The sequence below is a fragment of the Salvelinus sp. IW2-2015 genome, linkage group LG26 (assembly GCF_002910315.2).
Source record: "Salvelinus sp. IW2-2015 linkage group LG26, ASM291031v2, whole genome shotgun sequence".
NCBI classification, from domain to species: domain Eukaryota; kingdom Metazoa; phylum Chordata; class Actinopteri; order Salmoniformes; family Salmonidae; genus Salvelinus; species Salvelinus sp. IW2-2015.
This window is the reverse complement of record NC_036866.1, coordinates 44,595,187-44,611,749: the sequence shown is the minus strand read 5'-3', so window position 1 is coordinate 44,611,749 and position 16,563 is coordinate 44,595,187. Positions and strand designations below refer to the sequence as shown.

Sequence of the window (16,563 nt, the reverse complement as noted above, 5' to 3'; positions counted from 1 at the left end):
TAATGACCTTAGTATGCTCTTAGGCTGTACTGTTTTGGATTGGTTTAAATCTCTCAGTCTAACTGACAGATGGGTATCTCGAGCCACCGGGTTGAGGCTGAGGGATGCATTTCAATGTGCTGTCACTTTAAGACCAAACGTCTGGAAAGGGGAGGGGAGTCAGCAGAGGGAAAAACTGGCAACAAATGAGGAGCAGTGTATGTGCAGACACAGTGACACCTTTGGTGAGGAGAGTCAGAGCGGGGGAGTGAGGCAGGCAGAGGGAAAGAGAGTAAGAGGGCTGGGAAAGAGAGACTGAGATCAGAGAGAGAGCGAGAGAGAGATGGAGACTGACGGAGAGAGGGGCGAATAGCCTCACCAGAYGACTGCCATTATAATTAGTGTTTACGGGAACTTTTTTGAGAGCTTAATGTTCTGCTCTTGTGTGAGTCATGGAGATCATTTAGACTGGTGGCAACGTGCAGCACAGAGCATCGCCAGAACGCCTTCACATTCACACAGACAGCAGGCAGGTGAGTGTGCCTGTCACTTCATGGGCTTTCTTTCTTTCTTTTTGAGTAACTATCACTTGTTACTATACTATTACCATGTTATTACCATTTTATTCTGTGCTGTAATGTAAAATGCTCCCACAGGTATGGTATTTTATACACAAGTATGTTTTGGTTGCATTAAATATTGAACTACTGTTCCGTTGTAAAACCCACTCTTCTCTCACTGAGACTTGCAGCTCATCTGTCCTGAAAATGGCTGTATATCCCAGGATTTATCATGGCTTTGCCTGGTGACACAAATCCCCTTCCTCTCAGTGATGTGGGAATAACTTGCTCTCCTCTCCCTCACAGTTTATAATGAGCTGGGGGTACTACTGGTCTCCTCTCTGTCAGTCAGGGTGTTTTTCTGGCTGTGACTTTGACCTATAATAGCATCATCTAATGGTATCATATGTTGTGGGCTCTTCTCCCTGTCAGACTGAACAGATTTGAGCGGCTTCCACTAAGCACATCATGTTGTAACTTGCCAAACCAGTTGCTATTAATGTTGGTTCCCTTTATGACCCACTTCACCTGTCATACCCAAGTGCTAGACAGAGGCTGCATCCCAAATGGTACCCTATTCCYTATATAGTCCACTACTTCTGACGAGGGATGTATTGGCCCTGGTCAAAAGTAAAGTAGAGTAGAGTAGAGCAGAGTAGTGTAGAGTAGAGTAGAGTAGAGTAGAGCAGAGTAAAGTAGTGTAGTGTAGTGTAGTGTAGAGTAGAGTAGAGTAGAGTAGAGTAGAGTCTTTATTAACCCATGGGGCAATTCATTTTGCAGCACATAGTAAAAACACATTGAACACAAAAAAATAAATATACAGCAATATGTACACAACTAACAGTACTCCTTCAGCTTATTGAGAAAGCTGATAGCAGCTGGCATGAAGGACAGTTTTGAGCCATTTTAAACTTGGGGAGTGTGTACTGTATCTGCGCTCTGGGGGAAGCAACATAAATTCATCAAACAAGGGATGCTGGGAGTTCCGCAGAATGGATTGCGCCTTACATATGACTGGTGTCTGTAGTGCACTACATAGGGAATAGGGTGCCATTTGGGCCTCAGTTAGAGTAATCTTTATATACAGCTCTCTCTCTGGTGCTAGACAATAATTAATGGACCCCTTAAAATGTTAAAGTACTTTTATTGGAGATTGGAGTTACCTTCAGACAGTGAAACCTCTGCTCATCAGTTTTGGTGTGCGACTCAAATGGCACCCTATTCCCTATATAGTGTGCTATTTTTGACCAGAGACCTATCGGTCCTGGTCAAATGTAGTGCACTTAATATGGAATAGGGTGCCATTTGAGACACAACCCTGTTTCGGTAAAGGACATCCCTGGGGCTATTTTTATGTATTTTGGCCAGACTGCTGGATAGTCATCAACGGCTGCCCTGAGTGTAAATGGAGCTTATCTCTTTTATTGATCCCTGTCTATTAGTCTCACCATAGACCACAAACTTATTAAGGCCTAGATTCAATCAGATGAAGCGTTAACCGGCGGTAGCCGGCATCTCCATAGCCGGTGTTTGGGCGGATGTCGGGGTTGTAACTGCATTAGAGCTGTCAAATCGGTGAGCAGCTGCTCATGTGGTTGTCMCTAAGCCATACACATTCCAGTAGAGGTAGAACACCGGGAGCGTTTGCCGATTTGATAGCTCCAACACAGTTACACCTCTGACGCCGTCCAAATAAAAACAATGAAACTGCTATGCAACTGTCGGTTATCGCGGGTTAAGGCGGAACTGATTGAATCTGGCCCTAAAATCTGGGATACCGTTGCACTGTAACAGCAGTCAGTGTTGACTTGGCCCAAAGGCCGGCAGATGACGATATTGAGTCGTGTCATCTTACTGTCCAAAGGGAATCTATTCAGCTGGCTATACACTAGTTTCCCCCATAGACCGGTTYGTACATAAAACATTCTCCATTAAGGTGGTATTTGTATTTTGTATTTGTATTTGTTATGGATYCCCATTTGCTGCTGCCAAGGCAGCAGCTACTCTTCCTGGGGTCCAGGAAGAACAGTTATAACATTTTTAAAACATTACAATACATTCACAACACATTAAGTGTGTGCCCTCAGTGTGTGCCCCCTACACTACTACCACATATTTACAACACAAAATCCACATGTACCTGTGTGCATAGTTATTGTGTGTTTGTATGCATGTGTCTGTGCCTATGTTTGTGTTGCTTCACAGTCCCCACCATTCCATAAGGTGTATTTTTATCTGTTTTTTAAATCAAATTTTACTGCTTGCCTGAGTTACTTGTTGTCAAATAGAGTTCCATGTAATCATAGCTCTATGTAGTACTGTGTGCTTCCCATAGTCTGTTCTGGACTGTGAAGAGACCTCTTGTGGCATGTCTTGTGGGGTTGCATGGGTGTCCGAGCTGTGTGCCAGTAGTTTAGACGGACAACATTCAACACCTCTCAGAAATAAAAGTAGTGATGAAGTCAATCTCTCCTACACTTTGAGCCAGGAACGATTGACATTATTAATATTAGATCTCTGTGTACATCTAAGCGCCAGATGTGCTGCCCTGTTAGGTGCCAATTGCAATTTGCCTAAATCCCTTTTTATGGCACCTGACCACACGACTGAACAGTAATCCAGGTGTGGCAAAACTAGGGCCTTTAGGACCTGCCTTGTTGATAGTGCTGTTAAGAAGGCAGAGCAGGACATTATTATGGACATACTTCTCCCCATCTTAGCTAATGTTGTATCAATATGTTATGACCATGACAGTTTACAATCCAGGGTTACTCCAAGCAGTAGTTGAGGTTTAGGGTTTAGTGAATGATTTGTCCCAAATACAATGCTTTTAGTTTTAGAAATATTTAGGACTGACTTATTCCTTGCCACCCATTCTGAAACTAACTGCAGCTCTTTGTTGAGTTTTGCAGTTATTTCAGTTGCTGTAGTAGCTGATGTGTATAGTGTCGAGTCATCCGCATACATAGACACTTTACTCAAAGCCAGTGGCATGTCGCTGGTAAAGATTGAAAAAAGTAAGGGGCCTAGATACTACCTGGATTATGTTGGATAGGCTTCCATTAAAGAACACCCTCTGTGTTCTGTTAGACAGGTAACTCGTTATCCACAATATAGCAGGGGGTGTAAAGCTATAACACATCTGTTTTTTCCAGCAGCAGACTTTGATCGATAATGTCAAAAGCCGCACTGAAGTCGAACAAAACAGCCCCCACAATATTTTTTATCATCAATTTCTCTCAACCAATCATCAGTCATTTGTGTAAGTGCTGTGCTTGTTGAATGTCCTTCCCTATGTGTGCTAAAAGTCTGTTGTCAATTTGTTTATTGTAAAATAGCATTGTATCTAGCCATGCATCCCTTGTATCTAACTCGGAYGACACTGGGCCAATTGTGCGCCACCCTATGGGACTCCCAATCACGGCCAGTTGTGAGACAGCCTGGAATCAAACCAGTGTCTGTATTGACACCTCTAGCACTGAGATGCAGTGCCTTAAACCGCTGAGCCACCCRGGAGCCCAAGATAATGCTTGTCTTTCATATATTGGTTAGATATACTTCAATGTGTAGTGTCAACGTTTGTTGTTGGCATGTCATGCCTTAGATTGCACATCTTGCCAATGAAAAAATCATTAAGTAGTTGGCAATATCAGTGGGTTTTGTGATGAATGAGCCATCTGATTCAATGAATGTATCACATTTCAGGTAAGAGCCAGATGCAGACAGTGTCGAAGTAACAAAAGTGTATTACTAATACAGGGGCAGGCAAAATGACAGGTCAAGGGCAGGCAGATGGCAGTAATCCAGATAGGGTGCAAAAGGTCCAGAGTGGCAGGCAGTCTCAGGGTCAGAGCAGGCAGTGGTCAATAATCCAGTGTGGTGGGGCAAGGTACAGAACGGCAGGCAGGCTCAGGGTCAGAGCAGGCAGTGGTCAATAATCCAGTGTGGTGGGGCAAGGTACAGAACGGCAGGCAGGCTCAGGGTCAGGGCAGGCAAAACAGGAACTAGAACAGACAGGCGCAAGGGGAAAAACAAAACAAAACGAACTGGCAACAGACAAACAGAGAACACAGGTATAAATACACTGGGGATAATGGGGAAGATTGGCGACACCTGGAAGGGGGTGGAGACAAGCACAAAGACAGGTGAAACAGACCAGGGTGTGACAGAATGATGGAGCTCCAATGCTTTTTACTACCATTCTTTATGTCATTTATCTTTGTTTCATAGTGTAGTTCTTCTTCTGTTTATTCAGGTTAGTCACATGATTTCTCAATTTGCAGTACGTTTGTGCCAATCGGTTGTGCCAATCGGTTGTGCAGCCAGACGTGGTAGTACTGTCCCAACAATGACATGTGTATAGGGGACATATTGGAGGGGCAGCAACCCTTGGTCTGTTTTACCCTGTAGTCACTGCAGGTTTGGAAGCCTTTGTTAAGGCCTCTAGAAGTGCAAGTGATTTTAAAGAAAACATATTCATATATATTTGATATGCTGTAATATGTAAAACAGAGATGGAAACTCGAGTCTGTGAGTCGGACTCGAGTCGACACTTAAGTCGCAAAGAAAATGACTTGCGACTTGACTTAGACTCGTGATTAATTGACTTGAGACTTGACTTGGACTCTAGATGGGAGACTCGTGAACAATGCAAGTCAGTACTGGGCAAGTCAGTTTTTGTTGTGCATTCTGTCAGATAACATGGAGCAGGCGGCATTGTAACACAGAGAAAGTAGTTTAATACAGAGGGCTGAAAAGCGTTCTAGAATGTCTGCGTTCTGCAAAAAATATGCAGACAACGACGTATCTATTTCAATTGGAAATTGAAAAGGATAGTGGTTACTCATATTTGCACTTTGTCATTATTTGAGTGAGCGGACATTGTGTATGCTATTGCTATATAGATCGGAAACATTAAAACGCAAGCAAAAGTTAAGCTATTGTTTATCTTAAGTTTATCTTAAGTTAAGCTTGTTAAGACAAGCAAAAGTTAGCTATTGTTTATCATAGTATGTGAAATCATGTCATATTTAAATAATATGCTGTAAACTATATAACTATGACAGTGTTTGGCAACTAACTTAAAATTTATGAAATTGTCTAAAAAAGCGGACATGGTTTCACATTGACTGTTGACCTAGTGAACCGTCTTAGTAAACTTAAAGAGCAACTATTACGTTTTTATTTTTTTAAATTAGGTTATAGGGTGGCATTATTAAAAATGAACAAATATTTTATAAAAAATGTTCTGGCCACTTTGATGAAAAGAATAGGTCTCTGAAGTGGTTTAGCCACGCGTCCTCCAAAATACAGTTCCATTTTTGTGTGCCTATGACGTAGGAGGAGGTAGACATCCGACTAGTGCCTTGCGGGAATCTACGGAAATCTTATGTCAGAGAGCGGTTAACTTTAGCTTTCAGTTATTAACAAGCTATAATGTTGAACGTTTTTGTGTGTGTGGTGGTTGCTCCAAATTGTATGGACACAGAGTGGTTAGATTTCCAAGCTAAAAGAGCACAACTTTTCAGGCTTGACTTCACTGCTGCCTCTGTGCAGCCCAAACACTCCGTGTGGCTGGTGACATGATTGAGTACAAAATAGGATCCAGGACCAAGGATCGGTGCTACCTCAAGATAGGGGTGCTGTGTCTGCACTCTTGTCCATCGTATGAAAGGCCGCTTCGACCAGCGGTGCGAAAACTAACGTTACAAGATGACGAGTGTATGTTGTTAAATTGCCTGTGAGTGAGTACAGTGCTACCTACCTAACCTTCTTGGCAGTTAAGAAAGTTTAGCTCGTTTGCCACCAGCTAAAGTTAGTCAATCCTCCAACCCATCATCGGGCAAATTTCACATTTTGTCCCAGTTTTCTAGACTAGATTGTAATTTACTGTAAATTCTTATTTACATGACAGCCTACACCGGCCAAACCCGGACGATGCTGGGCCAATTGTGCGCCGCCCTATGGGACTCCCAATCACGGCCGGTTGTGATACAGCTTGGATTCGAACCAGGGTGTCTGTAGTAACGCCTCGAGCACTGAGATGCAGTACGTTAGACCGCTGCGTCACTCGGGAGCCTGTTAATGAATAATGTTAACTGCGAGCTAGGTACAGTAACGAACGATAACTTTAGCCTATGTGCAGACTGTTGCTAAATTACCTAACATTAGCTAAATAGATCCAACTACCTAGACGTCTAGGGGTCGTTTACTAACATCTAATGACTAGATAACTGAATAAATACTCTGTAGCAGCAGCCGCGTTTTCCTACCTGGCCTGACGTTCTAGCTGTGGCCGTTCACCTTCTTCTACATCGTTGGAGTTAAGCTGTTTTTGATGTGTACGCGCTTAATATAATGACTTAATGACGTACATCTTGAATTATCTAAGTCAAATGCGGGAAAAAAAGTCAGATGACGTTTCCACCTTCATGGGCTACATTTAAATTAATTGGAGGTGTTAACTTCCAACTTACGTGTCAGTGTTCCAGGTGAATGGAATAAAGCGGAGTCAGGCGCAGGACACAGGTATGAGTAAAGCCACGATCTTTGCTCAATATAAACAATAATCCAACAAGGATAAACATAAACAATCCAGAACACGTACACGGAACCACTTGACAAACACAATCACGCACAAAACAAAAGGGGAAGCCAGAGGGTTAAATAAGGAACATGATTATGGAATGGAAACCAGGTGTGTACAAGGAAGACAAAACAAAACGAAAATGAAACATGGATCGGTGGTGACTAGAAAGCCGGTGACGTCGACCGCCGAACGCCGCCCGAACAAGGAGAGGTACCAACTTCGGCGGAAGTCGTGACAGTACTGTCACTGTAGCACTACCGCTAAACAATCGTAATCAGCAACAATGTCATCAGGTCGTGAGGCTTTCGTTATTAAATTTGATTACAAGAACCTGCAGTATAATGCCAGTGGCAAAAAACGAAATGCTATTTGCAAAACTTGTGGAATTAACATTAAAGATGCTGGATCAACTACATCTAACTTCATCCAACATTTGAAAACTCACCGTCGAAAGGTCAGTTAGGCTAGCTAGCCAGCAACGTTACAATGTGGTTAGACTAATAATAGCCTGTTTAGCAGATGCCAGTTTGATATAGCTAGCTTTCTAGTGTGTCATCTTTTACATACCTGGAAATGTATTACTGTCAAATATTTATTGAAAGGTTAAGAGGTGGGTTGTCAGATAGCTAGGCCTACATGTTAGCAGAGATGATTCAATTACATCTCGGCGATAGGCATATCACTCTGAGATTTAATATACTTTCTGTTGTAGCCTGGTCCTAGGAAGTAACTTAGTATAAAATGAGAGTTCAAAGCATGCAACTTCTTGGACATTTCTGCTGAAGAATCCCATATATATTTGTTTGTGTCCTAGTACTTCCATCTCAAGTCGGCAACAACTATCCATCATGTTGTTCATCTGCAGGTTCACTGAATTCTGCAAAGCAAAGGTGGCCAGCGCAGGGACAGAAGGACAAAGCAGCATTGACTCATTCTTGACCACCACAGGTGTCCATGTGTACAGCCAGGGCCACCCCAGGCAGAAGGCCATAACAGAGGCTGTAATGCAAGACGTGATCATTTCCTGCAACCTGCCTATGTCCTTAGTGGACCTTCTCTCATTTTAGGCATTTCATGTCAGTGGTAGATGACAAATATAGACCAGTAAGTAGGCCCACATTGACCAGGCGCCTACATGACTTAACACTGAACAAAGAGGCTACGATCAAAAGTGCCCTAGAGAAGACAGAATCTTGTGTGGACTGACAGGACCATGAGGGGCTTCATGGGAGTAAGGGCCCATGACATGGCCATGGAAGAGAAAAAAACACCCAGACTGGAGTCAGTTCTGGTGAGCTGTGATAGATTCACAGGTTCACACACTGGGAAAAGAATCACTGATAAATGTGAAGTAATATGTGATCATTTTGGCATAAAACATGAATTAGATATCTTATGTGATAATGCTGCAAATATGAAAAAGGCCTTCACAGTTTGTTTCCCCAAAGCAAGCAATGATGATGATGATGACGATGTGGATAACCCCAGCCTGTGGGAAGAATTGGTTGAAGAGTACAATGCTGATGTTGAAGCTATCCAAACCAACAGCAGGCAACAGATCTTACAGTGCTTTTCCCATTCATTACAACTGGTGATTAGAGATGGACTAAAGGAAACAAAAAATCATAAACGGTGTGATGGCTAAGGTAACTCAACTTTGCAGCTTACTACATACTACCTGTGGTCTGAAAGAAGCATTTGAAGCTAAGTTCGGAGCCAATAGTAGTATCCCTGCTGCTGTGTCTACCAGATGGAATTCCATCCTCCGGCTTGTTAAAGCAGCCACCAATCGGAATCAACAAAGCCTCAATACTCTACTTGAGGCCCAAGAACACAAGGAGCTCTGCTTATCACCAAGGGAATGGTGCCAGCTATTGGACCCTTCTTTGGCTCCAGCCGCCACCAACCTTACTCAGGGGAGAATGTGGTGACTCTCAGTGCTGCCCTTCCTTGTGTACTGTCACTCAACTATCATCTGCGAAGTATACTGAGCACAAGCCGTCACCTAGTCAGTCTAGTAAAAGCATTGCAGCAGTCACTCAAACGCCGATTCCAGGGGGTGTTTGTGAATGTCAGAATGGAGCACTCGGATGAACAGGCAACAAATTTCCATTTGGTGACAATGTATACATAATTGGTGCACTTCTGGACCCATCATTCTGCCTGTTCTGGCTTGATCATGATGTCCTCAAACCACATGAAGTAAAGCTGAATTGAAGGAGAGTCTGAGTGGTAGGTACAATGCATTGCAACATGCAACGTTTTCTATGTCACTGGCATTCAAATAATATATATTTTTTAATGTATAATGTGCACTGTTATATTCTTGATCGTATACATCATATTCAGACCTGGTTTGGGCTGAGGCACGAAAGTCACCGTTACTGTCACGTTCCTGACCGGTTTTCTGTTATTTTGTATGTGTTTGACGGTCAGGGCGTGAGTTTGGGTGGTAGTCTATGTTTTGTGTTTCTATGTTGGTTTAATGGGTACCTGATATGGTTCTCAATTAGAGGCAGTGGTTTTCATCTCCTCTGATGAGAATCAATTAAGGTAGGTGGTGTCACATTGTTTGTTTGTGGGTGGTTGCTCCTGTGTCAGTGTCTGTGTATGTTACGCCACACGGGACTGTTTCGTTTGTTTGTTTGTCTCGGTTTATGTAGTCTGTTTTCCCTGTTCGTGCGTTCTTCGTGTTTCATGTAAGTTCGTAGTTCAGGTCTGTCTTCATTCGTTTTGTTATTTTGTGTAGTATCAAGTTTAGTTCGTTTTTGTCTTGTTAATAAATATCATGTCTTATCACGACGCTGCATTTTGGTTCAATCCCTGCTCCTCCTCTTCGGATGAAGAGGAGGAGGAACGCCGTTACAGTTACGGAGAGCAGTAGTGGAGAAGAAGAAGAAGAACAACCACCTGCCAAAACCTCCAGAATGTTCTCTGGCTACCGCAACAAGATCAGCAACAAGAAAGGAGACATAAAATAATCTGTCAGAGCAGAGATTATTCACTACATTCAAGTATCTTCTGATGAAAATGATGTTGATTGCTTGGATTTTTGGAGAATACATGCAAAAGACTTTCCAAGGCTCAAGCAGGTAGCAATGACAGCCACCAGAGCCCCTCATCGTGTGCCCTCATCGTGCCAGGCTCAGTGCAAGAACGCTGACAACTTGATCTTTCTGAAATGTAACCTGTCTGCAACAGAAATGTTCTCTGTCTTAGGGCACAGGACTTAATTTGCTACTTTTTACAGGAAATTGTATTTCTGTTCTTAAGTGTCCAGGTCTGTAAGTATATTTTAGGGATAAAGCTCATTACGTTTGATATATAGGACATTTTAGTAGTGCAGTTATTGAACAGTTGTCAGTCATTTTGGTTTACTTTCATACTTGTCATTTATCTTCCCTCACCTACAGATTTTCTGTGTGTGTGACAGAATGAAGTGAAATATAGATAATGTCTGCCACAAAATACCATGCACTTTAAAATGTTATGTTTGCTTTTTTTCATATCTGGTACAATTACTTTTATTAATGTAAACTGTCTACATTTTAAAATTACATTTATTTTGATTTAAATAGTTCCTGATGTGCTTTCTTTCATACGAGTATGGACTAATGACCAAGGGAGTCTCTTCAAATAATTTACAAGGTTTATAGACCTAACCCACAGCAGGCAGAAAGCCATTGCCAAAAGGGACTTGAGATTTGACTGAGACTTGACCCTAAAAGACTTGAGACTTGACTTGGACTCTACCTCAAAGACTTGTGAACATCTCTGATGTAAACACATTACCTGGCAACCAACCTTCTTGCACCAATCCCATGCAATTACAGTAAAATACTGTAAAATACAAACCCTGCCTTCCCTCAATGAATTTAATGAATTCCTTTACTAATTCATCCATTTATTCATTCATTACAATTACGGAATAAAATATTACAGTAAGAGTATCTGTACCATAAAACTGATTATGGTAACATGCTGTACTGTAAATGTACAGCATTATAGTAGCAGCAGAGTTGCCAGCAAATTACTGTAATTGTATAATACCGCACAATTTTTCTTAATGTAAAACATTATACAGCATCCCTGCTGTAAAGCAAAATTACAGTATCTACCTGGCAACTCTTACAGGAGAAAGTTTCACAGTGTTGCACAGATTATTTAAAGATTTCTGATTTGCATTAAGTCTGTTGTGTCAACTGACTGCCATGGAATGTAGGGTGATTAATAATTGAAGTCGGAGTGTAAATATGTTGCAGTCATGACCACAGGGTTTTTGAGATGCAGCTAATGAGTGTGTCAAATTTGAAAAACAAACTGGGGAGTAGGGCTAGAAGACCTCAGGTTGAACAAGCTGAACAGGTGACCAGTATCTGTGTTTCACCTGTTTAGTCCAAAAATAAACACATTACTCCACCCCCACCAATGTACAAAACATAAGGTACACCTGCTCTTTCCATGACATACACTGACCAGGTGAATCAAGGTGAAAGCTATGATCCCTTATTGATGTCACTTGTTAAATCAAATAAAATCTCATTTTATTTGTCACATGCGCCGAATACAACAGGTGTATTCGTAGACCTTATCCTGAAATGCTTATTTACAAGCCCCTAACCAACAATGCAGTTCAAGAAATAGAGTTAAGAAAATATCTACTGAATAAACTAAATTGAAAAATAAAAAGTAACACAATAAAATTACATAACAATAACGATGCTATATACTGTACAGGGGATACCGGTACCGAGTCAATGTGCCGGGGTACAGGTTAGTCGAGGTCATTTGTACATGTAGGTAGGAGTAAAGTGACTATGCATAGATAATAACCAGCGAGTAGCAGCAGTGTAAAAACAAAGGGGGGGGGTGCATTTGATCAATTGTTCAGCATTCTTGTAGTTTGGGGGTAGAAGTGTAAGGGCCAACGCTGGAGACGAGAAACAAGTACAGAGATCGAACATTTATTGGAAAACGGACATCAAACAAAACAAGAACAGTGTCTGGACAGAGGGAACCAAACGACATTACGACAATAATGCTGACACGGGGAACAAAACTGAGGAACAGACAGATATAGAGGGGTCCAGGTGAGTCCAATGAGCGCTGATGTGTGTAATGATGGTGACAGGTGTGCGTAATGAAGGGCAGCTCGAGCACCAGAGAGGGGGAACGGAAGCAGGAGCAGGCATGACATGGGCGCTGGACAAGCCGGCTGAGGCTTAGAAGCCCGACGAGCCGGCTGAGAGGGGGAGCGGGAGCAGGCATGACAAGAAGCTGTTATCAGTGTAGATGAAGAGATTGAGACAGGTTAAAGAATGATTTTTAAGCATTGAGACATTTAAGACATGGATTATGTATGCTTACCATTCAGAAGGTTTAATTGGCAAGACAAAAGACTTAAGTGCCTTTGAATGGGGTATGGTAGTACCTGCAAGGCGCACCAGTTTGAGTGTGTCAAGAACTGCAACGCTGCTAGGTTTTTCATGCTCACAAGTTTCCTGTGTGTATAAAGCATGGTCCACCAACCAAAGGACATCCAGCCAACTTGACACAACTGTTGGAAGCATTGGAGTCAGCATGGGCCAGCATCCCTGTGGGACGCTTTTGACACCTTGTAGAGTCCATGGCCCGACGAACTGAGGCTGTTCTGAGGGCCAAAGGGGGTGCAACTCAACATTAGGAAGGTGTTCCTAATGTGTTGTACACTCATTGTACATAGATCCCAGACAATATTGTGTCTGTGGCTTTTAGGCTAACGTGAATGTTTGTTTTATTTCARTTTTCAGATGCATGCCTTTTTGATCTGTGAAAGAGTGGCTAGCCGAGTGGCTAGCCGGTTAAACATATTGGCACAAAGGTTAAGCTGTCAAAGTAAGAGCTTCTTGATGTATTTTTCAATCCTCTTATTTCAATCCAATCTCCTCTGATCGATCATGTGTTTCACTCAGTAAGCTCTGAAGACACAGATCCTATTAAGATTTTAAAAGGATTCCTTTGTGAGGAATAGAAATGTAGTGAAGAGACATCCAGAGCTACAAGCCAATCRTGTTCACTAATGGGTGGCAGAGACTGTCATTTTATCAAGCAACCTGAAGTAGCCCATCTTTTTGTGGAAACAAACAACAACTCAAGAATTAGGCTGAGCACTTACTGTCTTTTCAGCCTAAAGTATAGGCCTATTACCGTAAGTGAAATGTTCTACKGTGTGTWTGTAAACTCAGCAAGARAAGAAACGTCCCTTTTTCAGGACCCCGTCTTTCAAAGATAATTCGTAAAAATCCAAATATCTTCACAGATCTTCATTGTAAAAGGGTTTAAACACTGTTTCCCATGCTTGTTCAATGAACCATAAACAATTAATGAACATGCACATGTGGAACGGTCGTTAAGACACTAACAGCTTACAGACGGTAGGCAACACTAACAGCTTACARACGGTAGGCAATTAAAGTCACAGTTATGAAAACTTATGACACTAAAGTGGTCTTTCTACTGACTCTGAAAAACACCAAAAGAAAGATGCCCAGGGYCCCTGCTCATCTRCGTGAACGTGCCTTAGGCATGCTACAAGGAGGCATGAGGACTGTAGATGTTGCCAGGGCAATAAATTGCAATGTCCGTACTGTGAGACGCCTAAGACAGCGCTACAGGGAGACAGGACGGACAGCTGACTGTCCTCGCAGCGGCAGGCCACGTGTAACAACACCTGCACAGGATCTGTACATCCGAACATCACACCTGCGGGACAGGTACAGGGTGGCAACAACAACTGCCCGAGTTACACCAGGAAAGCACAATCCCGCCATCAGCGCTCAGACTGTCCGCAATAGGCTGAGWGAGGCTGGACTGAGGGCTTTTAGGCCTGTTGTAAGGCAGGTCCTCACCAGACATCACCAGCAACAACGGGCACAAACCCACCGTCGATGGACCAGACAGGACTGGCAAAAAGTGCTCTTCACTGACGAGTCGGGTTTTGTCTCACCAGGGGTGATGGTCGGATTCACCCAGGCCTGTACTCTGGAGCGGGATCGATTTGGAGGTGGAGGGTCCATCATGGTCTGGGGCGGTGTTGTCAGCAGCATCATCGGACTGAGCTTGATGTCATTGCAGGCAATGTCAACGCTGTGCGTTACAGGGAAGACATCCTCCTCCCTCATGTGGTACCCTTCCTGCAGGCTCATCCTGACATGACCCTCCAGCATGACAATGCCACCAGCCATACTGCTCGTTCTGTGCGTGATCTCCTGCAAGACAGGAATGTCAGTGTTCTGCCATGGCCAGCGAAGAGTCCGAATCTCAATCCCATTGAGCACGTCTGGGACCTGTTGGATCAGAGGGTGAGGGCTAGGGCCATTCCCCCGAGAAATGTCAAAGAACTTGCAGGTGCCTTGGTGGAAGAGTGGGGTAACATCTCACAGCAAGACATGGCAAATCTGGTGCAGTCCATGAGGAGGAGATGCACTGCAGTACTTAATGTACCACACCAGATACTGACTGTTACTTTTGATTTTGACCCCCCCTTTGTTCAGGGACACATTATTCCATTTCTGTTAGTCACATGTCTATGGAACTTGTTCAGTTTATGTCTCAGTTGTTGAATCTTATGTTCATACAAATATTTACACGTTAAGTTTGCTGAAAATAAACTCGGTTGACAGTGAGAGGGCGTTCATTTTTTGCTGAGTTTATAAGGATAAAGAGTCTCTACCAAGTCATTAACCAGTTTATATCTAGTTTATTCCACATTTCCCTCTTTGTTTTGGCCAAAGTCCATTATATAAAATCTTTGCAGAATATAATACTTTTCTAAACACTTATACATGAATGTGGATGCTATAATGATTACAGATAATCCTGAATGAATTGTGAATAATGATGAGTGAAAAAATGCTAACTATCCTATTTTTGTAATGGTGAGAGGTTGTCTTGGGGGTATGATATATGTGCGTCTGTAACTTTCTCACTCATCATTATTCACGATTCATTCAGTTCTATCCGTAATCATGGTAGCTTCCACATTCATGTAGAAGTGTTTAGAAACATATTCTATTCGTCTTTACAATAACAGTGACTTCAAAATGACACAATACATTGTTCACCATTAATTTCTATTGGACACAAAATGATCTCAAACAGTAAACAGTAAAGAGTCACAAGCTTGATGTAATCATTGGGTGCTATGAATATGGATGAAAACACCATCAAATTAAAGCTGACAGTTGGCACTTTAACCTCGTAGTCATTTCAAATCCAAAGTGCTGGAGTAGAGCCTAAACAACAAAACATTTGTCACTGTCCCAATACTTTTGGAGCTCATTGTATCAACAGTACTGCCACAGCAGCATAACATTTTATTAACACTTGATAAGACTTGATTTACATCATCATCAATATACGGTCTGATTGGCTGATAGCCTGCACATAGCAGAGAGAGGCAGAAAAAGAGAGGAGCGGCTGTTATCTACGACCTAACTCCATTCGTTCTTCAGTTGGGAGGTGCACATATGTCAGGCCAGCAGTAACGCAGGTAGTCTAGACACTAAATAACCACCATATACAAAAATATCCACACAAGCCACTATCATGAGTTACAAGATCAGTTTTGGGATGAGTTACTTGGAAAAGTAATATATTACATACTACTCATTGCATTGAACAAAATAAATGCGTTATATTACTAGTGAGATCACTTTGCGCTACTTTCATCAAAAAAATGAATCTCTAAATCGCACCGTTTGTTTGACTGTCACAGGGAGCCAGGCGAGCTGCATGGGCTCTACCAAAGACAGGACACTTACTAACTCAGGTTTGATCACCGCTATTCGGCGGAGAAAAAACGTTCCGAAGGGGAAGGCGTAGTGTTTGAGTGTTGAAGTAGAGGTGGTTGAGCAACCCTGGGCTGTGACTGGAACAGAGATGGATGGAAAGGTAGGGGGGGTTAGCGGTTGAGGAGGATGGGATGGAGTGTAGCGACGGAGGGGGGAAAAGGTGGAGGAAGAGTTGTGCGAGTAGATGTGCAGAAGAGGAAGATGGAGGATCTTTTGCAGGTCTCGTCGGGGGAGAGTAGTGACGAGGGAGGTCCAGTTCGCAGTGTTGCATGGAGAAAAGTGGAGTTCTACGTGTTGGTGAAGTGAGTCGGATCGCGTTGGCCAGTCATTTGAAGAGTCAATTCGGGGAGGTTGCGTCTGCTAAAGTCTTTGTGGTGGAAGTTTGGTGGTGTTGTGTATCGATGCTAAACAGCATGGGTTGGCTCTCAAACTCAAGCAGGTATGTAAACGTGTGGTTGATAGTAGCATGCCGGATCAAACCGGATGGAATTGGGTAAAGGGAGTTCCAGAAATTCTTAACGTGARGTAAATAAAGGACCACTTGAAGGGAGGCTCTCTTGTTGAGGCAAAGCGCCTCCAGATGACACGAGATGGTAAGGAGGTG

At 42.8% G+C, this 16,563-nt stretch overlaps 1 protein-coding gene across 1 annotated transcript in view; it reads left to right on the top strand.

The window, feature by feature from the left end:
- The first annotated feature begins 205 nt into the window (after positions 1-205).
- LOC111952907 (alpha-1,3-mannosyl-glycoprotein 4-beta-N-acetylglucosaminyltransferase C-like) overlaps positions 206-16,563 on the top strand; it is a 30,767-nt gene continuing 14,409 nt past the window's right edge. Inside the window, exon 1 of the mRNA XM_023971915.2 lies at positions 206-512. The gene's annotated coding sequence lies outside the window, so the exon portion shown is untranslated. The remainder of the gene's footprint in view (positions 513-16,563) is intronic.